The sequence below is a fragment of the Hippocampus zosterae genome, chromosome 14 (genome assembly GCF_025434085.1).
Source record: "Hippocampus zosterae strain Florida chromosome 14, ASM2543408v3, whole genome shotgun sequence".
Lineage (NCBI taxonomy): Eukaryota > Metazoa > Chordata > Actinopteri > Syngnathiformes > Syngnathidae > Hippocampus > Hippocampus zosterae.
The window spans coordinates 8,056,793-8,084,357 of record NC_067464.1 but is presented as its reverse complement, the minus strand read 5'-3'; the positions used below and the strand labels follow the sequence as shown (position 1 = coordinate 8,084,357).

Genomic DNA, 27,565 nt, shown 5'->3' with positions numbered 1-27,565 from the left:
CCTGATTACATCTGTCAGGGTGACACAACAAGCATCAGCCTATGGTTGCCAGGGGGGGTGAGGGGGCTTGCTTCACGCCTTCCCATGTCTCTCTATGTGTCCATTTTCTATCGCGCATATCCTCATTAGTGTCACAGATGAGTTGTAGCAGATCCAACTGGTCATTAGCCAATCACAGGAAACATACATTGGATGCAGAAAGTCTACACACCCCGGTTGGAATGCCAGGTTCTTGTGGGGTCAAAAAAATGGCCCCAAGATCAATACTTTTTTCTTCTCACCAGTAATGGGACTAAGAAGTGACCAGTTGGTTTTTATACCTTCGGCATCTGATTGAAATCAATACAAGCCTACTAGAAAATCTGAAACTTCCTTTGCGTTTATCAGAGACACTTTAAATGGTTGTGCTGACTCCCATTAAACATGAGGTGAGATGTGAATGCGATTGGTTCATTCTGTGTGCAGCCGCATCACCGGCTATAATGGGGGTGTACATTTGTGAAACCGTGATATTTCAGTTCTTAATATTTACTTCCCCTCTCGAATTGTCCAAGTTATAGGTCACAAATTGTGGAAAAAGGATCAATTAAAAAAAAAAGTTTTTGCCCCCTTTAAAAAAAAAAAAATAAATTAAAGGACAGTTTATGTATTGTACTGTTATTGACGCTACATTATATTTACATTTATTCAACTATGGCCAAAACAAAATCAACATTAATTAAATACAAAATAAATATGCTCCCTATTTTTCCATTTACATACTTCTTGTTTTGACCAGTAAGTTAAGCCATCATATAGTGCAAGACCTCAGCTCAGTGAGCAACAAAAGGACTGCCGGTAACACCAGGAGAGTATTTTTGTTACTCTTGTGTTTAAATTTTCAACAGATTGTGTTAGCAGATTCTACTGTATTAAAAGCATATCATGAGAAAATGTTGAATTTGAAAAGCACAGGAGATGTAAACAAACGGTTAGAGGTTGTGTTACTAAAGCCATAGATTCATAAATTATTATTTTTTTTAATTTTATGACTACATCAGGTCTCCAGCTGACTTCTCTCCAACTCAGAGAAACCTCCCATCACAGACTTTCATCCAGGCCCAAGGCTGTAAGACAAAACAGATGATTTGTTATCTGTGAATTGGATTCATTGTTTCGGTCAAAAATGAGACAGAATTCAAATTCAGCAATAAACCTGGGGACGGATGCCCCCCTCTTTGCACACCCGTTGGACTGGACAAGTCACAATGTTAATTTTCACTCACTTTCAGATCAAATGTACTAATATTCTTTTATCAGTATGTCAAGCATTTAATCCCGTCAGTGCCAAGATGTTTTTTTGTAACTTGAGGGACTGTACAGAAAAGGACTCCCACTGTATCTCATTTCAGGAAAATTCAGGAAAGAACTACAAAGCAGTCCTGCTGATTTTATTGTGGTATCCTTGAGCTTTATAATCAAACTTTTTGCTCCCAGTGAGATGGTTTTCATATGTAGCTTCCACTAATGTCGGAAAATATCTGTAAATGGCTAAATAAGGCATCAATGACCTCACCTTCGATTGCTGCTTTCACCAGCTCGCTGAGTCATTATGAGTCAGCCCTCAGTCCCAAGAAAGTATACGAGGAATGCCCAAACTTGAGCATGGAATTCAAAAAAAAAAAAAGCTGTTGTGTGTAAAGACAACAAGAAGACCTGATTGTTAACTGTGAAGCAGGTCAGAACAAACCAAGATCATTAACCACAAAAAAACAACACAGTGGTTGAATAAAACCAAGCAGCATACAGCACAAAGTATCATGCAGAGAGTAGCAAATAGGAAACACAGAATACGCTCACATGCGCATCAGGAAGCACTTTTGTCAAATGGCGTGTGTATGTGTATGTATGTATATATATATATATATATATATATATATAAGAGAGAGAGAGAGATTATGAGCATTTGAAGTACAGCAACTCTGATTACCAACAGCTGAAGTGCTTACATGAGTACAATTTTTTGGTTTTCAAAACGAAATTCAGTGAGGCATGTTATGACTGTTAATCAAACTATGAAAATATATGAAAATAGCCCATGCGTACAGTATCGTTCATTGTAGTGTTAGGCCTTATCTTAAGTTACAATACACTGCCCTCTTACATTCCCTGCGTCGTGTGGTTTGTTTTATAGGTAGAAATTGTATACCGTTGTATTTCACTGCAATACGTAATTTGATTTGCTTGAGTATGCCGTTAAACTGAGAACTGCTTATGCTTTCCATTGTTGGTCTCAAATGACAGTTCTATTCTATTCTATTGTACGATAGATTAAAATATGACAAACCAAACCCCCCGAAAAAATGAGTAAAATGATGAAGCACATGAATTGAGGGAGGAAAAGGCTGTACGATACAAATTCTCATCTGGTGTGCACAGAAAAAAAACAACACAAAGGCAGGAAGTTAAACAGTCAAATGAGGTAACTAGTTCCAAAGTAAAACAAGAAAAGACGAATTGGGAGCCCGAAGTCTCGGTCCGGGATGCATGGTGGGTGACAGAAGTCAAGAATAATGGATTGTTCAAACATTGTATTTATTACATTATATACGGCAATTTGACATTTTGGTTCAAACGTTCGGAAGCATCATGGAAGTAGACATGCTTGAATTTCTTTCGCGGGCCACAAAAAATGATGTGGCGGGACAGACATAGCCCCCGGGCCTTGACTTTGTCATCTGTGCTCTAAATTGTCCCTAGCTGTGATTGTGAGTGTGAATGGTTGTTTGTCTATGTGTGCCCTGCGATTGGCTGGCAACCTATTCTCTGAAGTCACCTGCGATAGGCTCCAGCACACCCGTGAGTCTTATAAGGATGAATGGATGGATAGATGGAAGTTAAGGTTCCCTGGTGGTCACTGGATGAAGTGGGCCTCTTGCTGGTTTGAATCTGCTAATCTATGTGATGAAAGTAATTCTTCAGCGGACTGTAATCATAAAGCTCTCTTGTGTCGGACTGTGACAGCACCTGTCTGGTGTAATCTCCTCTTTCATGCATGGGATCATTATACTATTGAACCAGTAAGCCTCTCAGGGTCTACAGTTACAGTCAATGAAAAGAGGACAACGGTCGCGACCCACATTTTCAAACTGGTCCCTGTGCTGCTTCAGAGGAAGTGCCTGCATAGTGGAGAGCGGGGACGCGACTTGTCTTGTGACTTTGATTCTTGGATTTTGACTTCAATTAATTAAACATTTGTTTTTGTCGTGTGAGAGAAAGCCACAGAGAGTGAAGAAAACTCAATTCCACCCGAGAAGGCCGTATTTGAAATCCCAGCCTCAGAACAGTCAGGCATGTATTTTTCTATGCTGATACTAATTTGTTTATCTATTTATGTTCATTATAATCAAGATTTACCAAATATTTTGTGTATTATTTCTAAATCTATTTGATACATGATGTTCAGGAGACAGCTCTCCGCTTTTGAATGTGCAAATCATTGGCGAGTATGCGAAGCCGCTGCTAATTGAACCATATTATCAAATAATGCTCATCAAACTTGTGCTACCGCTACGTGCGTGTAGTCTGGCGATAAATTCTAGCCATCGCTTGACAAAGGCTGATCAAGGAGCCTCGAGGGAACTGAGTGTAGCAGTGCGCATGATTGTAGCAGTTTCTGTTGGCTTTGAGCAGAGCTCCTTTGGTTAAAGGTGCCACATTTACAGGTGGACCTCCAGCTGGCAGAGGAATTCCACAACCTGTGTTTCACCTGTAAACTTGACATAATTACAGTGCCGCTGACTCAAGCGCAGAGGTGAAACAACCACCTTACAGGGGGAAAATCATCAGTGCTGAATGTTATGTCTGGGATGGGGGATTCACCCCTTTCTTGGTGAGCGGCAGGAATGTCAAAAATGTGCTCGTTCACCTTCACGAAGGCCAACAGGGAGTTGACATCATTAGTTCGTGGCGTGTGGCTGCTTGTTGGGAAGCGAAAGGAAAGTGGATACAGGTCACAACGGGGGTGGGTATGTCTGTGGACCTGTCCGTTGGCTCAATGAACACGCGAGATATTTTGTCTTGAAAGAGGTTTTGCTACTTTTTAAAATGTTAAAAATGCATAGAAAAAGAGTACAGCATATTACTAAGTACAGTACTTGAATAAAGTTCGCTCTAATGTGTGTACACCCTTACATCGTGTATGCTGAGACAAATAACTGTCTGTCACTGGATTTTTTGTTTTAACAATGCTAATAAATGTGATAACATCCCTGTATACCATCCATCCATCCATCTTCCGAACTGCTTAATCCTCAATAGGGTCGCGGGGGGTGCTGGAGCCTATCCCAGCCGTCTTCGGGCAGTAGGCGGGGGACACCCTGAACCAATTGCCAGCCAATCGCAGGGCACTCCATGTATTCCAAGAATGTCAATTAGCAATGTGTTGACCAAGACCAAACGGTTTGACTTATGAAAGAGGAATTTTTTTTAATGACCAAATCAGTGGCTAGGTCTCAACACAAACCAATAGAGCAGCTCTGCGTGGACCTCGATTAATTTTTCATCATAAAATGCTTACTGTCGTGGAGCAGTTTTCCGTTATAATATTGTTTACCACAAGATAGCAGTCACCGCTTAAGAGCACCTCCAAACCCAAGACATCAGACTGCATCAGAGAAGAAAAACGAGGTTTGTCCTGGCAAGTAACCAGAATCAAGTCAAGTTAAAAACATGTGTTTTTGAGGTGAAATAGGAGCCAGATTGCATGTTCACTTTATTCAAACACAAGCCTATCTGTCTAGTTTGCTTACAGACGAAATATTTTAAGGTGCACTACAACATGGCTAACCCCACCCCACCTTCCCAATTCTGTGACGGCCATGAGTGCAAATGCAGATAATTGCAGGGTGTTCATAAAGTCTCGGTACAAGTTAAAAAGATACATGCTTCTTCAAACAATATCATGTTATTTAATCTTGCTACGCATAATTGTGCTTATGTTTGACCTACAAGACATGCTACAGTGGTAGATTTGGTTTTCATGATGCGCTGCCGCTATCTTGTGGTTTAATAGAGAAAGTGCAACTAAGGAAGAGCGGGTCAATTGAGAACAGCCACATTTCAACACGTCGATTAAAAACAACAAAAAGAACTGCTGATTCTATATCCTTGCGACTCATATCACACGTCAAGCAAGCAACATTTGAAGGAAGGAAGCCTTCATTCCTCGCGGGCCATGGCTTTTTGTCACACTCTCTTCCTGTTTTTCTCTCCCCGCGAACCAATAACAAACAATACAAGGAAAGGGCTGCGCTCTTTGTCTAGACGGCGGCCCATCAGCGTCGTCTGATGTGATTCAGAGTGCGGCCCAACAACTATGATCTGTCTAGCTGAGGTCACTTGGAAGAAAGAAGTTTAGATTGCTTTGCATGGCATGCCCCCCCCCCCCAAAAAAAAATCAAATCTGGTGAAGATCATATTACTCTGTCCATTGATAACAGGAAACCATCCTATTGCTGTCAGCCTGGGGGGCTCGGGGATAATAAACCAAGAGAAACCACTTTACATACAACTCCACAAAAAACATGTTAGATGACAAGATTGCAGGTGATGAAGACATATAAAGCGAATGATTTTGGATGCAATGACGTGTTTTGTTGGATAGAGGGCAGAATGACACAGCTATCACACTACTCGAGTTTCTTCAGGTCACAATGCAAACAAAGTTAAACATATGAACCAAGGCACTTATAAAGCAAGATATCTTTTCAATGACGCAAACGTGATTTTGTGTTGTTTTCATTTTTTAATTATCACCGATCTTTTTATTTTAAATACGCCTACGGCATTGATTTGTTCAGTACAGTAATCAGACTTAGGGTGTATTCCAGACTGAAATGAGACTCATTGTCCCGGAGTCGTTATATGCATTTGAGTGTCAATCACAAGAAGAATACTAAAATTGCACGCACAACTGCAAACACGTGTGTGTTGAGCTTCCAATACAAGAGCTGACAAGAACATGACTGACTCTTTTTGAAACTCAAAGTAGACTAAAAGTTGACAGTTAACATCACGGTCCCGCCATGCAGGGTATGCGTGCACGAGTGTGCGTGCGTGTGCGTGTGTGTAAGCCGGTGTCAAAGTTGGTATCAGGGCAGACTTTCTGGAGCCAACTCCCTTGCACCCTCTGACGACTTAGACACTGGTCAGACCCACCTGGGGCCGACGCCATGATGGGAGGGGCAAAGTATGAGAGAGTTTGAAACAAGATCAGCCAACACTTTGAGAGGTGACACACGCAGGAAGGTGAAAAAAGTGAGAGTAAGCAGAGGAGAGCGAAAAAAAGACAAAGGGAGCGAGGAAACTGCATGAGGGAGCGAGATGGAACAAAGACACAATAAAAGAGAGAGAACACTAAAAGTCTTGCCTGAGGCATCATTTGTGTGTCTGAGCTGGGTGCACGGAGGCCAAGAACGGTGTCATACACAGCTGAACACATTCATTGTGAACACATACTGGCAGCCAACACACACATCTGGATTTCTCATAATGAAATGCAGTCGGCTGCAAAGTTTTCCTGAGCACAGATACAGTAGAAACCATATGACTATGGCTTGTTAAGATCGTTTAATTGGAACACAATCTGCAAGTTGGTGCATATGTAAAAGTTTGAACAACATGGATACAGAATACAGTATAGTGTCATCTGTAGTTAACAGTGACAGTCATCTGGCGGGCTTGCACATTGTTAGTAGTGAGAGAAGTGTTATGCAGCAAACCCGTTTATCGCAGGGATACGTTCCAGACCGCGCGCCCACTATCGGTGAAAATCTGTGCTCTATGGATATCATCCAAAAACATTTTAACCCTTTCAGGGACCACGGTTACTGCAGTGGACAGCTTATCATCAGGTTATCAGGTTACAGTGTGCACGAAAGGGTTAAAAAATAGTTTGACCTCTCTTGGGAGCTTTAAAAGATTGAATCATATTTAAGCAGAACTTTCCAACATACACACAAAATGCATGCATTAAGTGTATTTAAAAAAATACAGCATTGATTGCAGTGTCTGTGGTTCAATACTCTATGTGCCTTTTAAGAGGCAGAAAGTGGCGGTAGTGGCGGGAGGGGGGTCATGTGATATCATCAAGTGAGTGTCTGGGCGTGAACCGTGGCTGACAGCAGCTCCTGCGTAAGTGTGTTTGTTATCCTGAACAGGGTCAGGGAGGGTGCTGGATACTATCCCAGTTAACTTGGGGTGAAAGGCGGACTAAACCCTAAAATGGTCCCCCGTCAGTCGCAGGGCACATATAAAGACGAACAACTATTCACACCCACATCCACAACATCACTGAGTGGAAACCGACCCCACGCTGCCCGCTCACCACTAAACCATCGGTGACTTAAATGACAATATTATTTGTAAATAATGAGTGCGTGCGTGTGTGTGTGTATAATGTTTTGTCTAAAAGTAGTGGAAGCAAGCAGTAATCTGCATTCATCTGTCATGTCAGTCTAAAAAAATGTATTGATGGAATTTATAATACACAACATGCCGGAACACACATGCTCGCGACCGCACCCCCGGCCCCACTCGCACACACATACTCACACACTCACACACATACTCACACAAATTGCCAAGCTGCCCATGTGCAACATATCCTCCACTTTCCCCTCCTCTTTTCAACATCCTTGCACGATACACAAGAGTTGCACTCAGGTTACACGTCCAGGTTGGACCTCTCGATTGCTCCCTGGGGCTATTGGGAAGAGAGGCGGTGGAGGGTGAGAGGGGACAAGAGGGATGGGATGGAGGGGGTTGGGGTAGGGTGAAAAAAGAGGAGATGATGGAAGGAAGGTCCACAATAACAGTCTGTTTCCTTGCCTGTTGATGCCTGCAGCCTAACCTTACTGCACCTGTTGTGGAGCCTCACAGTAGCCGGACAGCGATATGGGTTGTACGAGTTTGGCTGGTGATCTCATGTGGCACCTGCATCGTGGGCCAAAGCCAGCTGGGCAGAAGCCAGGCCTGGATACAAACTTGATGCACTTTGTCAATATCCTTTCACACTCCCCGCGCACTTGACGACCTTTGTTGCCACCCGATAAACCGGACAGCATGTGCGTGCTGGCTCGTATATGCGAGTGCCCCTTTGCCCTCCAACTTACTGCACTAGGGAATTGGGTAAGTGTATAATAAGGTTGGTCATGGGTATCTGCAACCAAGCAGCATGGGTTTCAAGTGTGATCCAGGGAGCAATTTGCAGAAGAACTTGTGGGGGAGGGACAATAACTGTGAGTAGCAATTTTGGAGTTCGGTTCGGGTGCAAGTTCTAACAGACCTTGCTTACACTTTACAATTTGTAACTTTGTAAGTTTGTTATACTATGCATTTTGGTATGTACTTGTATCATCCATCCATCCATTTTCTGATCCGCTTATCCTCAAAAAGGTTTGCGGGCATGCTGGAGCCTATGCCAGCTAACTTCGGGCAGTAGGCAGAGTACACCTTGAACTCTCAGCCAATCGCAGGGCAAACACAGACAAACAATCATTCCTACACACACCCACAACTGCCATGCATGTTTTTGAAATTGCGAGGAAACGGCAGTCACCAGAGAGAACCCACCTAGGCATGGGGAGAACATGCAAATTCCACACAGGAAGGCCAGAGCCAGAATCGAACTCTGCAACTCTGCACTGTGAGGCGGATGTGCTAACCAATCGTACACCGTGTCGACATTATACTTGTATCTTTTTTTTTTTAACATGGTGGTGGGCTCCATCCAGCCCCCTAAAAACACTGCAAATGAAAAGCTAGTGAGATCCAAAACAAGAGATGTGTGCCCACAAAGAAAATAGCAAGGGTCATATTTAATCACTAATCACTGCAACTTTTTTCCCCTTTTTTTGCATTAAATAGAACAGTTCCCCAGTTCAGAGTCGTGCGTGTGTGTGTGTGTGTGTGTGTGTGTGTTTGTATATACGCGTCTCTCTCTGATTGCCCAATTACAGGGGTTGCGTGACCACACCATAAAGAGCAACAAGCATAGCATTGGACCTTATCATCCCTCATTGCCTCTGCTCGTAACCGGAAATGAAGTAAGCAGGGCCATTTAACTGCATCAACTCTCTGCGGGATTGTTTTCGACAGTGATGACATGTCCTCTCGTAGCAGCTAACCAAAACATAGTTTTGCGTAATTACACTTGCTTGATAAATTGTTTTTGTTTCCACTTGAGGATTCAATTGGAAGCTTCATATAAAAGCTGGCCATTAGTTGACGTGACACCGCGGGCTCCTACCAAGGTGAATCCTGACGTAACACTCCACAGACACAGTTGATACATGGCAATTTGCCGTGGACCTGTATTTAAGATGCAGATATTTTACTTTTGTTGACGGTTTAGCCTTAGAAAGATTTTCTGAGTTTAATCATTGTGAGGTGACCAGAGAAATGTACAGTGAAACTTCTTTAGAATTTCTAATAAAAATGACTTGCAAATCCTTTTCAACCGACATGCAATTGAATACACAATGAAGACAAGATATTTCATGTTCAAACGGATGATTTGGCAAACATTGAGTCATTTTGAATTTGATGCCTGCAACATGTTCCAAAAAAGCTTGGGCGGGGCGTGTTTACCACTGTGTTACATCACCATTGCTTTTAACAACGCTCATTTGGGAACTGAGCACACTCGTTGTTTTAGAGGTGGAATTTTCTCTCAGTCTTGCCTGATGTACAATTGCAGTTGCTCAACAGTCAAGAGTCGTATTTTGCGCCTCATAAAGTGCCGTGCATTTTTAATGGGGCACGGAACTCAAACTCTTTTACTATGAAGCCATCCTGATATAACACATGCAGTGTGGCTTGGCATTGTCTTGTTGAAATAAGCAGGGGCGTCTATAAAAAAGACGTTGCTTGGATGGCAGCATATGTTTCTCTGAAAATTGAGTACATTTCTGCATTCATGGTGCCTTCACAGTTGTACAACTTACCAATGCCACGGACACGAACACATCCGCATACCATCAGTGATGCTGACTTTTGACATTTGCGGCAATAACAACTTGGATGGTGCGTCTCCTCTTCGGCCCAGAGGACACAACCTGCATGATTTTCCAAAAAGAATTTGAAATGTGGGCTCGTCAGACCACAGGAAACTTTTCCACTTCGATCACAGATGAGTTCAGGTCGAACGAGGTCAGCGACTTTTCTGGGTGTTGCTGATAAATGGCTTTCACTTAGAATTGTGTTAACTTGCGTTTGTAGATGTAGCGACAAAGGGCGTTGACTGACAATGTTTTTTTTCAAGTCTTCCTGAGTCCATGTGGCTTTACAGAATGATGCTTTTTTTTTACTACAGTGCCACCTGAGGGGTCAAAGGTCACAGGCATTCAATGTTGGTTTTTGGCATTGCCACTTACATGCGGAGATTTCTCCAGATTCTCTGAATCTTTTGATGATATTATGGAACATAGATGATGAAATCCCTCAATTCCTTGCAATTGTACATTGAGCAGCATTGTTGTTGGACTATTTGCTCATGCAGTTGTTCACCAAAGTGGTGAACCTCACCTCATCCTTGCCTGTGAACATCTTGTTTCCCTGCTGATCGTTGGTGGGTAGAGTTTCCTGCTGCACACCTGCGATCAGACTTCTAAGTCAGAACAGGAAGCACTTAAAGAATACATCTCCACCTCCCTTGCATCAGGGCACATCGTCTGTTGTTCTCACCGGTGGGGGCAGGTTTTGTTGTCTTTGTTACGGACAAAAAGGATAAAACCCTGAGGCCATTGATTGATTTCCGGGGCCTTAATGAAATCACCGTGAAGAACATATACTCATTGCTTCTGATGGATTCCACATTTGCTCCTCTGTAGTCAGCTTCGATTTGCTCCAAAGTGGACCTGTGCGATGCAATTACTTGGTTAGGGTGATGGAGGGAGACAAGTGGGAACAAGTTGAACATACCTGTGGGTCATTTTGAGTACCAGGTTAAGATTGATAGACGCTTATGCTGCGGGGCATGATAGATCAATTGTGTTTCATCTATCTTGATGATATTTTGATCTTTTCAAGAAGTCTCCAAGAGCATCAGACACAATGTCTGTTACGATGTCTGCAGGGGGAGGAAAAAAAACGGCTCTCTTTAAAAGCAATTCAGTTCTTGGGGTTCATTGTGAAGAAAGGTCAACTCGAGAGTAGATCCGGCCAAAATACAGGCTGTGGTTGACTGGCCATCTCCTAGATCAAGGAAGCAATTGCAGAGGTTCTTGGATATTGCCAATTTCTACAGGCAGTTCATCCGTAATTATAGCATGGTTGCTCAACCTCTGACAAGGTTTACATCCCAAAGGTTTTGGTGGCTGGGTCTCTCCGCAAGGACATTGGAGACTACTCCGCATCCTCAGTCTGCTCACGGAACAAGTCGCATCACCCGCTTCCCATCCCATCTCATCCTTAGTCTCATTTGGCCTTACACTTTGTAACAGCACTTCCTCTCTCATGGGAAAAAACTGCCATTCTCAATGTGATGGATCATTTCATTGCTCGGCCTGAACTGCTTTCAGCCATGGAGGCCGGTGACATCCTGTTTTCCGCATCGACTTGGTCTCTGATCAGGGACTTCAATTCCTGTGTCCTGTTTGGAAGGCCTTCTGCAAAGGCCTTCGGAGCAAACTCCAACCTTTCTTTGGATTATCATCCCCAGACAAATGGTCGTACTGAAACAGGTCCTGGGAGATGCTCTCCGTTGTGTCTGCCATCAGCATCCCTCGTCGTGGTCTTCCTCACCTACCCTATCTTGGAATAAGCCTACAATTCCCTCATCTGGTTAGTCACAGCAATGTTTCCATTCAAGGCGGTATATGACCATCAACCACTGGTATTCCCTTCCTGGGCGAGTTGTGTTTCCGCCCCATCTGTCCAGGTCCACCTTCATCGGGCATGTCAATTGTGGCGTGATACAAGGTGCAGCACCAGGCCATACGACAGATCATATTGGCGGATTGCTGACAGGCTCCGGATCTCGTCTCCAACATATCATCCTGGCCAGAAAGTATTAATTGGAATGAGGGTTTGGATTTGCAGAGCCCCAGAACTGCACAATAGTTCAGTCCTGTTTGGCAGAAGGTGAGTGCTGCCATTTCAAGTAATTTTAGCACATCGTCGCCTATTTTTGTCATTTTTAGGTTAGACGGGGCATCTGAAAAGAAGACATATTTTTCCCAGGACAGCGGCAATATGTGACATTTGTCAGACCATGACAAGGCATGGTCACCTGTGAACAGTGCAGAAATGATTCAGAGCCAAGAGACTGGCAACAAGCTGGTCAAGTGATGGGGCACAAGCTGTTGCACAAAGCAGCCACAAGTCCTCAAACAAGTGTTCAAGTTGTTTCCTGACTCTCGTAAGGGTGCCTGTGGACATGAGCGCTCTCTCACTTTTCCCTCGCTTTTACCAGGAAAGACCTCTACTCACTCTGGAGCTCCTTTATGTAGCATGTTTCTTTTAATAAAATAGCTCCTCTTTCTATTTTACACGATTAACTTTGGAGTATATGTCTTTTTTCCCCTGTGTGCTCCCCTTCAAATCCCTTTCACCCTCCTCCTTTTCCTTCTTACCCCCCCCCCCCTCCCCGCCTCCTGTTTGACCAAGTCTGTATTTGTTGTGAGACAAGGCGGTCTCTGTCTGAGGACCGTGCATGTGTGAATACGTGCATCTGTGTGTATGTCTTGTGTGTGTGTGTGTGTGTATGTGTGTTTGCAACTGTTGATATCTGCTTTGCGCCATCATGCTTGTGTGTGTGTGTGTTTAAGCGAGCCCGGACTGGGCCTCGGGGGCAAAACACTCCCCCACCACATTCCCCCTCGCCCCCCCTCTTTTTGTCCTCCCAACCATCTCCCAGAGATGGATGTGTCTCCAGGGAACTGGCCCCAGAAGAAAAGCACCTCTAGCTCGCGCATATTAAATTCTGCTGAGCAAATACAATATGCTGATGTTGCACCCTCCCACCCCCCCAGACCGCTCTCTCCCTCCGCCCTCTTGGTTTTTAAAAGACCTGATAAATACAGTACATCTTCAAGCGGAGTTCACAAGTCTACAACTTTAAACGTTTTTGTGCAGAACGACTGTATATTGATCCTTCCGCACATTTTGGAAACAGTTGCAGAATAAACATCCAGCACGGTGCAAGCGGGCATGGCTGTAGATGGCTATAGCATATCTTCAGAATGTACACTGTCATCTGATGTGGACGCAAACAAATGCATTTCGTGTGTCTTGAAAAAAATAACAGACTAATCTACTGCAGCTTTCTTTTCCTCCTCCGATGCATCTACTTGAGCCCACCCCTCCTCCTCCCCAACCCTACTTCATTCCCCTACTCAAACACTCCTCCCCCAGGCTTAAGGCTCGGCACCTGTGGGCCCCTCACCCCCACCTCAACCCCCAGCCCTCCTCCCTCTTTACATTTGCGAAGGAGCCCAGCCCGTTAGAATGATGACCACTCAAAAACACAGATTGGCTGTTTCTTTTAGTAACCTATATTGGACCATGTTTACATTTCCTCAACAAATTGCACACACTTTTGCACGAAATAAATAGATGACACTTGACAAGATCAGGCAAAGACAACACAAAGGTTTAACCATAATAATGCAAAACAGCTCGAAATCGATTCATTTCTTCACAGATCCAATTGCTACCTACCTCTTTGTGTTTCTGGCATTTTCAAATCTTGACTTGCGACTGTGGTGCCTTATTTAACTCCTTTACTTGCCGTGTGGCTGCGCTGCTCATTCTTAAGAGATTTTAGAAGTACAATGAGATTTTCAGAGTTGTGCACCTGCTCTGTAGTAAATCGCACTATAAAACAGCCGGGGGTATGAAAGTTTATTTCCACATCCCCATTAGTCAACACTCGCCAATACTCCACCGCCCCCCCACTATAAGCTCCCCCAATGGATTTTCTTTAATTCTTTGTCACTTCTCTCTCTGATGAAAAGCTTTCAACAACATGAAGGCTCGCAAACGCTGTCCTTTCTGGCACCCACTAAGCATGGCGTGCTCCCAAACACATGGCTCTGATAGTCGCCCTCCTAATTTAATCCACTTGTTTTGTTTTCGTTTGAGCGCATATTTCACACGCATAACTTTCGTATCAAGACTTTTGTGAACAGCAAAGGCGGCTTTTGTCACACAGATGTGATCAATTTTGAAATGCCGTGTGCGATCTTTGCTTCGTGTATGTGGTACCCGGTGCACTTCGGGATCATTTGTTTTTCCGCCGCAGCTTCTTCCTGGCTTGAAGCTCAGTCTGTGCATGTAATTAACATCAGTGCTACCAAATAATGATTCTCACAGCTCCCCACAAACAGGGATTGGAACATTTTGAAACTTCTTTAATCCAAATGCCCCATTGAATAAACTAATAAAATTTAATGGGGGTGCGGGGGGGGGGGGGGGCTGTCACGATTTGGGTTGTAAACATAGGTCAGTGCTCTTGACAATGTTTTGGCCAGCAGAGAAGGTCTTGATGGTCACTGGAACAGGCGCACTGCCAATCAAGCTGAATTTGAGTATTTCCCCCAACCACCTCCCAACAACCCCTTCCAATCCAAGTAAGCAAAAGACTGATTAAAAGATGTCTCTAAAAGATTATACTGACTGATCATCATGTAACTTGAGGTGTGTTAAGAGGGATTCTTCCTTCCCGATCTGCTGTGAAAAAAGGTAAAATGTCAAACATGTTCGGTATTTGCGATCCACAATCCTTATGTGTGTGTGATCAACACTGAATTGAGCTGAGCCACGGAATTGGTGATTTTGACATTCCAAGGAACCATTGCCAATTAGGAGGCGACCTGTAGCTCGGGAAGTAAATAAACAAGCACCTGTTTGTGTTGAGATTTCCTTATATTTTGAGGATTTGGACCTGTGTGCATTCAAGAAAAAACATATTTTAACTACCTGGTGATAATCAGCTCAAAACATTCCATTCATTATCCAAGTTTGTCAAACTACTTAATTTAAATCTGTGGTGAGTAGCTTCTGTTCCCCTCTAGGCTGGAATTCTGCATTACAACAACACAGCTGATGCTTTGATGTAGACGTAGGCTAAGCCTCACCCTCGCCTTCTCACCGTGCGCATTTTTATTCTAAAGGACAGCTACTAGTGAGAGAAAAAGATAAATTATTCGAAGGAAGTAATGTAGGTTTATTTTCTGCTACAGAAACTGAAAATCAGATGTTTTGTGAGCTTTTTACAAACATGCGCTTTGCCCATTGCGAGCAAAAATGCGACATTTCTGGTCTGTCATGTTTGGTGCGCCAGCTCGGGAACGTCACCTGTTGTCAAAAAATACAAAAGATCAAATGCTTGAAAAGATGCCGATAGACATGACCTACATTGTGTCATCTCGTCAATTAGTGGCTTAGCTGAAAATTATTATAATTTTTTTTAATTACACACTGCACGAAAGGAACATGAAAAAAAAAGCTTGTTGTCCATGTTTTAAGCCATCAATCAAAACTAGCCTCTCACTGAAACATAACATAATAAAACATGCTTTTGTTGTTGTTTTAAGATGCGCCATGTTGAAATGTGATGCTAGTGCATTGATACTGTCCCATAATTGATATGGACACCACACACGTCTTTGGAAAAGCGATATTACCTTTTAAAAAATATATCACAAAATCAGATCACGGATAGCCCCATATGAACTTTTTCAGTTGTTGAAATGTTTCAATAAGTGAAACCATTTGAAGAAAAGCATGTTTTTTTTTGTTTGTGTGTCTTTGTATTATCTTTGCGTCAGAAGCAAAGAAGTGTATCTAGCAAAGGTGTTATTCTGTGGAATAATCTCGAAACAGACCTAAAAATGAGTAAATCGCTTGCTGAGTTCAAAAACAAATTCAAAAAAATAGTACAAACAACCTACATCAATCAGAGTTAAAATGATAAATTCTAAACATTAAATATAATGATAAATCAGAACTAAGTTGATAAATAGAGAAAGGTATTGAAATAACCATTATGAATACAAGAGAAAATTGACACAAGAGTGCCAGGGTGAGGATGTATATAATCCCGATACAAACCAAAAGTTGTAAAAATATCACGGTTAAGGGTAAAGTATGAGCCTTAATGGAGACTTCTTCTTACTTTTTCTTTTCTGATTGATATAAAAATGATTTAGTAGATATAAACACATAACGGGGTAGGACTAGATAAGTTTTTTTACTTCATCCTACTCCCTTGAACATAATAACTGTGTTGAATGAAGACTGATTTCTTTCTTTTTACTTTTTTTTAATCTACCTTATTTTCTGTCAAATTATTACTGTTTATGTTTTATGTTCAATAAACAATAAACAACAACAACAAACCTGTGTGATCTTCAAACAACTCAATATGACCATCAGTCGCCGTTAATTCTCGTCATGTGACCGCAGAGCAGTTTCGAGTGAAACATCAATGGGCAAGGCCCAGCAATTTCAGGCACTGCATCAAAAGGCGTCAGGGACAAGACGGCTACTCTTGAGTCACGATGGCGGCTTTCATAGAACTCTCTAATTAGGCAGCAAAGGAGCAAAGAAGACAAAACGGCCAAGAGGCTTTGTTTCCCAAAATGACTCAAATGCGGGCATCTGTCTTCATCTGGATGCTGTAAATGCACGTTAAACACCAAACACATAAACTACACTTGTGTGTTTGGTTCTCCGGCTAAAGAAAGTTTTCACACAAAGGCTCCACAGGCGCTGCCAAATGCTGTCAGCTGGCCACTTTCCAAAAGGAGACTCTGAGCCAGACACACCAATAACATCCACTTCACTTCCTGTAATGATTCACCTGGACGCTGGGCAGTGGCCAACAATAGTGCCCCACTGGGAGAAGGGATTAGGGTGTTTTAAATAAGCCGCATTGGCAAAAACCTCCTAATGGGACAGTGATTACTAACTGGCACAATAAAGCCTCCTCGGCTGTCTGCGCATTCTGGCGTGCACATGTGAAGACGTGTATTTTTGTCTTCGATTTACAAATTGCGGATTAAGCATCATCAAACCTTGCATCACGTGGGACTATTTGGACTTTTCGATCACACAATCGAAATCAGACTCATTTTGGACAATACAAATACGATAAATAAATACAGTTGAACAATTTGATTATTTCACATGACTGTCTCACATTTTATATTTGAATCGGCTCAGCAAGGGATAGACTTCATCTACTTGAGACTATGAACTTTATTAGTACTGTAGCATAGAAAAGGGATGGATTTTCACAGTAAGGGCTCTATTTTCATGTCAGGCACAAGCCTGGTGTGGTGAGCGGCAGATCTGCCCAGAGGCTAGTTAGACGGGGCGTTGGTAATTTCTCAATTCATCAAAATTTTGAACAATAATTACCTAAATTTACACGCGACTTTCAGTATACGAACAGTTTTGTGATAGATCAGTCAACGGATTAATGTTGTAATTCCTCTCGCACTGCGTAACCATCGTTGGGAACGTGCATAATAAATTGCTCCGCGGCTTCAAGTCAGAAGCTGCTGCAGATGGAGACGGAAGTCCCACCGCCTCATTCATGATCATATAATCACAAATCGCTGTGACGTTTGTGACGTCGGAAAAATCGTTTGATTTTCATTAAAATAAAAGTCTATTTAAAGTGTGTATATTATTCATTAAAATGTAGCACTGTTTTTAACTAAGGGAAGAAACAGTGTTCGATTAGGATCTGTAGTCCTCTTCCCTTTTCCCCCACCTGTGCTCAAGTTACTGAGTGATAAATAGTTCTGTTTTTAAGTGTTTTATTTCTTAATATTAGCCTGTGTGTTCACTATGTTGCATTATGTTTGTTTTTAACCACACACACTGGTTGAAAAAAAAAGAAGTGAATCTAACGTAAAATTTGGTGGTTGGAGCGGTTTAATTGCATTTATTTCAATGGAAAGTATTACTTTGATTTATGAACATTTCAAGTTACAAATAGGCTCACTGAACCAACTTTTTTGTGATTTTTCATTTGCTGCTGTTTTGTTTTTTTTGTTTCCATTTTTTAATCTGTGTTTGTGATTACTTTTTTGTTTGTTCAGTATTTTGTTTCATCTTTCATAATGTGTTTTTATTTATTTCTTTGCAGTTAATTTTCTTTTGTTTGTTTTCTTTTTATTTGTGATTTTTGATTCGCTGTAGTGTGTGTGTGTGTGTTTTTGCTTTGTGTTTGCCATTACCTTTTGGTTTTGTCATTTGTTTTGGTGACTTGCCCTTCATGGCCACGGTCCATCACTTTCAATAGCCTGCACACTATTTCGCTCATGGTCATGTGCCGCAGTGTCTGTATTGAAGAAGCGCACCCCACTGTCGTGTGACTTCAGTCACATGATACCACGTTGAATCTGACACATGTACTCGTGTGCTTGCAGCAGAGATCAATTTATGTTTGTGAACAGTAGTCCCTCATTAGCACTGTTTTCATGTGATCAGGCAGAACCGCAAGGCGCTCGCGCGTGCACGCACACACACAAACACACACACACAGACACATCTAAACAGTTGAATACAAAATCACACGTGCACACACGCGCACAAATGCACCACATGACCAGATGAAGAGGAACCATTGTTCACAATCACAGGACCTTTTAACGCAGATGCACACAATTCTCCTTCTGCAACGGAAGGGTAAGAGGCAGCAGCGTTGGCCTTGTTTTGATATTCCATGGCTGACATGCTTGCACTGATCACAAACACACAGACGCTCCCTCTATGTCCGTGCCTTATCAGTACGTCTTCTGTGTTTCCAACATAAGACAAATCCGTGTCACACCAATGCGGACGCATTTGCAGCAACCACAGGCTGCTCGCTGGCTTGTAATAAGGCTTCATGGAGCTGTCATTGTGGCAGGCAGTGACAGTGGCAGGCCATTAGCCTGCCGAGCCAGAGTGGGTGAGGTCAAACCCCTGACTCCTGTGACTGAGCATTGAGTGGGTGGTGGGGGGGCAGCTGGATCAAAGTTCAAAAGGTGACAGGGGTGGAGACGTTTGACCAGCTCTGACCTCTGGTCCCCATTTTGTGGAGACAAGTCATAAGACAAACATAATCAACTATGATTTATGAGCTAATGGACGTTTTTTTTTTTTTTTTGGGTGTGATGTAAAACTTTTATTCACAGGCAACTTTCGAGCTGCTGGACGTTTATGACTTTAACCTTTGCATCTCAAACATGTAAAGCTTTTGTGTTCTCTCCCAGGATAAATAAAGAACACAAAGACGATTTTCTTTCAGTGTTGTGTTCAGTAGTGGGCAGGTGCTGCAGATGCTTTCGCAATATAAATTGCACACAGGTACTAAAAATGTGTACAAATGTCATTGATGCATGAACAACGTCACACTATGCTTAGTATTTTTAGCTGGCAGAACCCTTACCGCAACATGCAAAAGAGTTTGCTTGATATTTTCATTCCACCTTATTTGGCTACTAAAGGAGATCTTATGCATTTTTTTCCACCACCAAGTGTGTGAACATAAATAAATAATAACAACAAAGACAAGAATTACATAAATAAATATTGTGCCCTATTACTCAAGGAGGTCACACATTGAACTTGCATTTTATTGTGTCCATTGGGGCATCCTGTGAAAGTATCGTGTATAGGACCCCAAAAAAACAGCTGTTCGGCTTCCATTACCGGCAGTATGTCACACTTTTTTTTCCAGTTACAGTTGGTGTCTACCAAAACTGCCCTTTGTCACCAATTTCGTGATCCACTTAACCGCACCTCTTCTATTCCAAGGCTGTGCAGAGAAATTACATCCATAGAAGTTGTACCTCTTCTCCTCACCAGGGTCGCAGGTGAGCTGGGGCCTATCGTGGCTGACGTCGAGCAAGAGGTTGCGCACGCCCTGGACAGACGATTAAATGTAAATGCTGGTCAAGCAATTACTTTGATATGATGCTATGGCATCATTGCTTTTCTCATCATGCGCTCACCTTGAACATTTCTTGCAGAAAAAGGAAGCTATAGTTCCCCCCCCCCCCCTTTTTTTTCCCACACACCAGCATTGGTTGGGGTGATGGCGGCGGTTGGGGAAGCTGCACATGATTAAGTGCCTAAAGGGGATTGCGTGGATTTGAAGCCTCAATGGCAGACCGCACAAACTTTAGCTTTCACAAAGCGATGGTGACAATTACTCTCTGCTTTGGACAGGCTTAAAAAATTAGACTATGGTGGTCTCTGCAGTATTCACAATTTGTACCGATACTGGAACAAGAGTGATTCAGTTGTGTCACGATCAATGCGCTCTTCTCGCTCGCAGCTGTCATGTGTTTGTTACCCGGAGGAGACCTTCAACGCACTCAAGCTGCGTGACGCTCGTGTTAAAACCACATTTAGTCAGAAGGGGAAATGCACCTGTGACACGCTGATATGATCACCTCTCTGACCTGTGAACCACATCCCAAGCAGAAACCAATACATGACGAGAAGTCTCCCTCTTTTGCGCGTCACTGTGAAGTCTTGGTCAGCTACGGATTGCAGACAGAGTGAGGCAGCGAAAAAAAAAAAAAAGAAGGGCCTGACGTTATGCAGCTACGGCGAAGAAACCTCTTGATAATCCTCAGGGACGTCATTTGTGTTCCTGTTTTCACCGGTTCGCACAGCCGTATGTCACAATAGCGCCTCATTCTCTATGAAAACAAGCAAGTGCCACACTGTCACTTCCCCTCTTGCACCGTGAACTCCTGCTGGCATCCTGTGTCAATGATAAGCATAATCCCTCGATACCTCCTGGCCCCTCTTAGAACAAAAGAACCACAGGAAGAGGTCAGGCCTTTGCCACATAAGCCTGCCAAGAAATTATAGCGCTCCATATGTTTCAGGTTGAGGAAAAGTCCAAAACAAATCCCACGACTGCACAATCCCATCCTACTTAATTAGAGGTTTGTCTTACATACAGAGAGAACCTGTATTATTTGGCTGAGGTTATGTACGCTGTCAGATACTTATAATCACATCATCAGTCTTGTGTATTTAAACATTGTTTGGTTGCGTCGCCGTTCCCAGACCGGCAGACTTTTACTCCTTTCTCCGACGGAATAAAATATTTTGACTGTTATGATATAGTCAGCCATAAATGAGCCTTAAGAAAGAGGCAAAGCTCTTTGAGGTGTCAGTATAAACCAGATCTAGGCTAGATTTAGACCACATGAGATCAAGTGGTCAGTGCGGGAATTATTACAAGAGGTTTTGATGACTGATGGCGTGTCGGCTTGTTTGTCATTTAGCAGAATTAAGCGTAAAATATGACAACGGAGACGCCGGACTGTTGAGCAGCTGAAGCTGTACTTCAAGCAACAATGGGAAAGAATTTCCAGCTACAAAGCTTCAACAGTTCGCCTGCTCATTTCCCAAACATTTATTGCAAAGTTGTTAAAAGAAAAAATTATATAACAGAGTGGTAAACATGACCCTGTCGCAGCTTTAATTTAAGTCAAAAGATGATATGATGAATGTATGCACATTATAAAATATAAAGGGAGTGGGTCCTATTTTGATGTCCAGTGCAAATCTGGTGCAAATTGCAGTCGAACCATGCAGTTAGACCGCACTTTGCACCAGACAGTTTTCATTTGGTATTTTCGTAGAAGTGCACGCTTAGAAACAGGCATTTGCGCCGGTGTGGCCGTGAACTTCTCATTTTTTTTTCAATTCAGCACAGGCGTAGGGTCTGCTTGGCTGGAGTAGAGGGCAGGAGATCGAAGTTAACTGCATTCATAATCTCCACTTGTGGTTGAAGTAAACTTGGCTGGGGCAATAACAGATCACGGCTGTAAAGTGTGTACTTGGATAGCGCCTTGCATTCCGATTGTTCATGTCAGTGTGTTTTACTTTACATCATCCACAAGTGGAGATCTTCTTGCAGTTCCTTATAAATGTACTTTGCACACATCTGTCTCCTGCATGGACCCCAAAGAGTCAGTTCTTCATCCGCCAAGTAGACTGTGCGCCTCTCTCGCGCTGGATTCAAAGCGAATCAGAGGCGCTGCTTCCATTAGCCGGAAAACAAGTCAAATGTGTTCACTCCCACAATGGCGCAAATGCAAAATACCAAAAGACAGAAAACAAACGTTTTGCACTAGATGAAAGAAGACCCCCTTGTGTTTAGTTTCTCTTTAAGACTTGAGACTTACATTACATGTAATTTGCCCATATGGGACTTACTCCCATTTGTGATACATAGTATATCCAGTTTTCATTTTGCAGTGAAAATAAGAAATGATTTATATGAGAGGGGAATGATGGCAGAGAGAAAACAGATGGCTGCAGCCAAGTGGAGACTACAAAGTGAATTACTGCACTGTCCACTCCTCGGGCACTGCATCCATTTCTAAGATGATGATAGCATCTGTGTTTTTGTTTCAAGCAGTGCATCTTGGTAATGAGAATGCAGTCACGACAAGTTACAGAGGGTCCTCGCATTAAGATTATGCAGTGGCATAAAAATACGCGTCACATGGCTCAGTTACTGGTGTATTTGCTTTTTTTTCATTAGATTTAAAAAATATATATATTTAGGCCCAAATGTTTTTTAACCAAAATATTTACAGAAATTATGACTTTTTTTTAGCTCAGTGAGTGATAGACTGTGGCGCGCTATGGCTCGATCTACATTATTTACCGCCATCCGAAGATGAGTACGCCCAACTGTAAGTACAGCACAAACACAAGTTAGAATCCGACAGCTTGGCTCGAACCTTTTGCACAGAGTTTGCATGTTTTTTGCTTGTCGAATGGATTGGAAATTCTCATTTGCAGCAGCTATGTAATTGTGAATCGTCGCTGGTCGACCTGTGTCCTGTGATTGACTGGCGACCGGTAATTCAGATGGGATAGGCTCCAACTCACCCGTGACCCTGAATCGGATGAGCCATGGAAAATAAATGCCTGCAAGTTAGAATTAAATGGAGAGACTCATGTCATGTCACTTCACCTGGATGTCGACTTGGATAAGGTGTTGATATAAAGTGAAGGTGTGGTGGCGACACGTTTTGGCAAACCACCGCCTGACATTACTCACACCCCTGCTGGTGTCTGCAATCTATTTGTGTTCTCTTCTCCTTCAATCACATGCAAGATGGTTACATAAATCACCAGTGTGAACCAAGAGCTGATTAATATGACTTGGTGCAAATGGAGGGCAACACAAAACAGCTGTTTGTGCCTGCATGGTTTATGAATGCCGCAAAGCCAACATCTATTTTTTTTTCTTTCTGTCTAAGTTGAAAATGTGGAAGTGGATGCCGTCCAAAATACGCTGTAATGCCAAGCTTTTACCGTGATCAAAATTAGACAGATGTTGGTCCTTGACATTATTATGCTGTCATATCAGCTGAGCTGTGCACCAAGCAGAGATTCCGGGCTGGTGTTGGTGAAAAGCAACACTTGTCAAAGAGGTAATGAGAGTGTTCCATATTTTGACTTATTGGCTACCTCAAGGTTCAACATGGTGACTTAGTAGCATTGCAAGCTTGGTTAAAGTCATCAGATGCACGTTGAGAAACCAATTCAATAAAAAAAAAAAACTTGCGCAATTCCATCCTTCAACGCCTCTTTGACAGGCAATCCGGTTCAAAAGCTCTGCTTATCTATCTCATCAAGATGGAGGTTGTAGTCATCATAAAACGACACATTTTCTTCTCCTCTTTCCCCCTTTTCGCCAAAGTGCTGCAATAACCGATTTAAGCGCTGTAACTTGATCTGCATCTGGCATCATCAAATGTATCCCACGATTTATTCAGTTTTGGGAAAAAACAGACCTAAGTAGTGATTTATACCGTGAGGGCCAAATCATGCTTCATCAGTGTAACACCAGACCACAACTGCTGCAGGATAATGATCAGTCACTGCAGTGAGGAAAACACTTCTTTTAAATGAAGCTATGTGAAGCATTACTCGAGTGTAATGAATGATAAAGACAAGTTTAAAGGTACAATATTTCATTCTGGTCACACATGTTGTGCGATTGCAAATTTAACTGTATTTGCAATCATTCAGAAGAGAAACGTTTACGACCTTATTCCATCAAGAAGGTTGTAAGCTTGACTTCCAAGCAGGACGGTTTAGGTTTCCTAAGTAATAAGGGTACAAGACATTATTTTAATTGTGGCTTTAGTGTGGCTTCTTTAGCTTCCGGCTATGTTCTTGTTGCTTCACAAATACGGTGGAGCCTCTATCTAAATTTCAACAGAGTTGGAATTGGCGATCAATTTGTTTTCATTACTTAAAGGAAGCATGTTGCTTGTTTGTATGCAAAGAGACAGAAACACGCAATACATACCATAATCCAATTTGTTATGTTTCTTTTTCAGGATGTGAATTTCAGCTCACAAATGTTGAGGGTGCATGGCTGAAATGAAAAAACAAAACAACAACAACAACAACAAAAGCAAGTTGATGCACACGAGTCATCTGAAACAGGAATTTATGGACTGTCGAGCTATTTCTGGACACCAAAAAAAAAGAAAACCTCTTACGTTGGCCTGAGTACAACAGGAACCTACACTGATAGAACAATGACTCACTTCCCTCTACATTTTCAAGTACAGTCCTACATTTCATAACAGCAAGGCAGACTCTGCCCACACTAGCTTATTCTCATCCACACTTGTGTCAATAATCAAAAAACTGCCTCTTTCTTGCATTTAATGGACAATTTTTGTTCTTAAAGATCACATTACTTGGGATACTCACTGAGATGCTTGTTCAAAATCTGAATCATGAGTGAAGGCGATTAACTGACCCAAAGCTGACTAATGTATGATTAGTTTAAAGTCAACATTGTTGTCTTTGTCTCACGAGTCATTTATTTTTGTGTCTTATCGTAACCTCGACAGATAGCTACTTAGCTAGGTAGCTAACTAACTACGTAGATAGCTAGCTAGCGAGCTCGCTAGATAGCTAACGTGGACTCACCCCCACTCACCCATTTTTAATATGCTTATATTTATATTTTATCATGTATTTATATACGTTTTGTTCTACTTTTCCCTTTCTAAATGTTGCTGCTGTAAATTGGGAATTTCTCCATTGTGAGACAAATAAAGGTTTTCTTATTTTGTCTATCTAGCTCGCTAGCTAAGTTAGCGATCTGGATAGATATACTGTATCCACAAGGGAAATTCACAAAACTTTTGCCAGCGTTTGGCTGAATCATAGACAAAAAGAGGAAAGAGTGAATGAAAGGCCAACTTACATTGGAAAGCCTTCTTTAGAACATCAAACGATGAGTGTTGCTCCCAGCAGTCAAAGGGGCTCTGGGGGGACGAAGTTGCAATTTCCTGGCAGTGAGAGGCTGGACATGTGGGCACTGCTCACTACATCAAACACACGAGACCTCAAGGAGAAGTGACGGCACGCTCAAACCTTTTGTGTTTTGACATCTCTTTTTGCCTGATTTCTTACTCCCAACCATCTTTCCCGTCTGATGTGTTCGAACTATTTTTTTAAACTTCATTTTCATGTTTACACATTTATTCTCGTAGTTTGATGACTTTATCCTGAGTTGTGACTAAAGTTGTTGTTTTTTTACAGGTTGGCAAAAAAACGTCTTAATATCCTCCTTTTTTACTACATCTCAGAAGATGTTTTATTTTTCATACATTCTTTAATCATACACAGCACTGAATCGATCATTCTATTTTCTTTTGTAAAAGTTGCTGTTATCTTTTATTTCCTTTTGCTAATTGGTCTGGTGAAATCAACTCGTTCCATTGTTTTACAGTGACAAGGGGGCCGTTTTTGAAGTTACCAAATATGGTTCCCTGCCTGCTGAAGGGTGCTTTGTGATTGACTGGCCACCAGTCCAGGGTGTACCCCGCCTCCCGCTTAAGTGATCCTGAATGGGATTAGCGGAAGAAAACGGATGGATGGATAGATGGATGGATGCCTGCTAAGTAGTTAAAAATAAAAAAAAAAGCATAATTATCTGACTAAAAGGGGTTTCTTTGCAAAGTTTTGCTCACTCAGACTCTCCCTTTTCACTTTTTATTTGACCATTTTACGGCTAACATGTTGCAGAGAAAAAAAGAGTGACTGTCTTCGTGCTGATTTATTGTGCCACCCCCCCCCCCCCTCCCTTGCTCAAAGTTAAAATATGAACCGGATGATTTTTAATAATTTATTTGCTGACAATGCTTGCACATGTCAAAGGGAATACTGTATGTTCCGATTGGAGATCCCTGCTCATTGATAGCAGTGTTTGGGCAAGTTACATTGAAAATCTAATATATTTCGTATGAGTTGATATAAAACTGCTCCAAAAAAATAAATAAAGGGAACGTGGAGTTACCTAGTGTTGTTTAAGTGTTCCTTTTTTCAAATTTCCTAACAATCATTTTGATGACACTCTGAAAATAGGACGTAACACAACTGATTATTAAATGAAATGTTATGTCACCATTGAAAAAAAAATATTTTGAAGCAGTTCCATTTTAAGAGGCTGTTTTGCCTTTCAGGCGAGTTTTGGTTCATTTGGTCTTTTGTTCCGACTCCCATTTTTGAAAACCATGCTTTTTATTTTTGCACAAACTATACTGTCAAGCAGGGAGTGTTCAGGGCTTCTGTGATGTATGCAGAAAGATGTTCTACCATGAACGAAGAAAAAAAAAAAGGAAAAATAGATCGCTTTGAATTTATGTGGGAAGTTTTCACTGCCAAAAGTTGATGTCAAGATCTTAGATTGATAGATTTTATTGGCTACCGATCAACGTTCTCCAGCCGTTATGGATTAAATGTTTTATGTTAAAGCAGGGGCCTTGTTGATTTGAAATGACGTGACCCTTCAGTACTGATTGCATTCTGATAAATTACAGAATAATGTGTTCATGAAAAAAAAACAAAAAAACTTTGATTTCTAGAATGGGATGCATCACATCCTGTCTTTTTAATGTCTCCAAGTGTCTCTCTGCACCCAAATGTGGAAACCAAAATGTCTGCAAGTTGTTCATTTTTATTATTATAAATAAGAAATAACATCCACCCCCTTATACTCCACGCCCATCTCTTACCACGTAGCAACACTGTCAATTGAACCTTGAACCTATGGATTCAGATTGCCTGGCAAAAGCTGTAAAAGGAAACAGTCCACTTTCATGGCTTTGCGGGTTTGGACGGATGTTCGCCAAACTGCAGATGTCAACATGGCATACATCACTTTAAAGCACAAAAGGAGGGGAAAAAATGTGGTTGTGAATAATATAGGGAGAGGAGAAACTGGAGCATGTATCAATAAACACTCTGGCTCATTTTCTCTTGTCAGTCATCAGGACAAAGAATTAAACAGTAATGGGAGCTTACTGGAAGCACACAGACTATTGAGTGTTGTTGTTGTTGTGAATATTACAGGTGGTTATGTTGTCACGTGAATGCTGTCATTCCCATAATTGTCACGACAGGCGTATTTTACAACACTACAAATGTGTCACTCTAGTAACTACTTGAATATGGATGAGATTCACAGTGTATAAATGAGGGTTTTTTTTCCTGTTTGCCTTGTGAACAAGAT

General features: G+C 42.0%; 1 long non-coding RNA gene across 3 annotated transcripts; it reads right to left on the bottom strand.

Annotated features, from left to right (window-relative positions):
- Positions 1-852: 852 nt before the first annotated feature.
- Positions 853-24,370, bottom strand: LOC127614619 (uncharacterized). Of its 3 annotated transcripts, XR_007966647.1 has the most exons (3): positions 24,341-24,370; positions 7,614-8,024; positions 853-1,106 (listed from the first exon to the last, which is right to left on the bottom strand). It is a non-coding gene; the product is annotated as an uncharacterized LOC127614619 (long non-coding RNA). The 3 variants fall into 3 exon arrangements; XR_007966646.1 differs by lacking the exon at positions 7,614-8,024; XR_007966645.1 differs by lacking the exon at positions 24,341-24,370 and having other exon boundaries at positions 7,614-9,279.
- Positions 24,371-27,565: the final 3,195 nt, after the last annotated feature.